General features: G+C 36.0%; 1 protein-coding gene across 1 annotated transcript in view; it reads left to right on the forward strand.

Annotated features, from left to right (window-relative positions):
- Positions 1-457: 457 nt before the first annotated feature.
- The window catches only part of LOC106872934 (poly [ADP-ribose] polymerase tankyrase), a 155738-nt gene continuing 154627 nt past the window's right edge, over positions 458-1568 (forward strand). The window contains exon 1 of the mRNA XM_052971557.1: positions 458-507. The gene's annotated coding sequence lies outside the window, so the exon portion shown is untranslated. The remainder of the gene's footprint in view (positions 508-1568) is intronic.

The following is a 1568-nucleotide window of genomic DNA, read 5'->3' on the forward strand; positions in this document are numbered from 1 at the left end:
ACGTAATTGATGAATATTATTAATATATAAGCAATATAAACCTCGTCGTAATTTATTTCGTTTACTGGACGGTTCCATATTGTTTTCTAATTTTGACACAAGGTCAGCAATTTTTAGGAGGAAGGGGCTAGTCGCTTACATCGACCCCCTGTACTTGACTGGTCGACCCCGAAAGCCTGAAAAGCAAAATCAACCGCGGCGGAATTTGTACTTATAACGTAAAGTTGGAAGAAATTCCGCTAAGCATTTTGTCCGGCGCGGCAACGATTCTGCCAGTTCTTGAACGGTTTTTTTTTTATTGACTCTATTAAAAGCCTCTCTCAGAGCTTCATCGAAATAGTTAAGGGAGTTTTAGGTAGGAAGACCTTCTGGCACTCACTATTTTTACTCTCGTATGAAGAGTTTCGATAACTAGTCAATCTATGAGTTATGTTTTCTTTAATAGCATTTGAACACTCGTGCTAGGAAAAATACCAGGTTGTTTTGGGAAAAAAGACTAATAGAATGGTAGGTAAATCGACAATCTTCAGCATTTTTTGTACGTTCTTTCTAATCTTGTTTCGGCATTCTCTGCACATTCTTTCGAATTTTGCGTCTTTAATTAATACACTTGTTAAATTGGGGGCGTGCTACAATTAAACTGACGAAATGTTTAAATGATTTTAAAACGAAAGAGAAAAAAGGAAAGACTTAGTACTTTAACTAAATATCGAGTTTTAAGAATATGTAGTTTTAAAATATTGATAAGTACATTAACGTGTATTTGTGTGGGTTTTGGTCTCGGGTTCATTCCCGTTTCGCAGCACCTTGGGCAAGTGTCTTCCACTATTGCTCCGGGCTAAATAAAACCTTGTCAATTTGGTAGACAGAAAGTGAAAGAACCACACACACACACACACACACATACATACATACACACACATGTATGTGTGAGTGCATCCCACCGTCGCTTGCCATCCGATGTTGGTTTGTTTACGTCATCGTAACTTAGCAGTTCGACAAAAACAATCGATCGTTCCAGTCTTAAAAATAAGTACTTGGGGCGATTTATTCGACTAAGCCCTTCAAGGTGGCAACCCCAGTATGGCCGCAATCCAAAGACTGAAACAAATAAAAGAAAAAAAAATATACACAGCATACACATTCGGTTTGCATGCTATTTATAGTATTTCCCCAAGTTGTATAAATTAATATGAGAACGAATTGAAGGGGAAAAAATAGCTAGATTACATACTTTTAGAATTCATAAGAAATGAAGTCCTTTTTGCTTCGAATTAAACTTTGGAACTGTGTACATGCATGTTAACGTGCATTAACCATCCAATCAACCCTTGCTACCAAATACAGTTGTTCCTCCTAGATGACTAACAATTTTTGTGCTTCTTGATAGGAAAAGGGTCAATCTAGTTCCTTTTTTTAATTAGCAATGACTGAGTTTGCTACACCATTCTGTCTGTCTGTATGTATGCATGTGTGTACAGTTTTATATATTTATTTTAGGCTAAAATAGAACGATCTGACATTTCGGTAATCACCAAGTGTTTATATAATATATATATATATATATA

The sequence above is a fragment of the Octopus bimaculoides genome, chromosome 11, assembly GCF_001194135.2.
Source record: "Octopus bimaculoides isolate UCB-OBI-ISO-001 chromosome 11, ASM119413v2, whole genome shotgun sequence".
In the NCBI taxonomy this organism is placed as follows: Eukaryota; Metazoa; Mollusca; class Cephalopoda; order Octopoda; family Octopodidae; genus Octopus; species Octopus bimaculoides.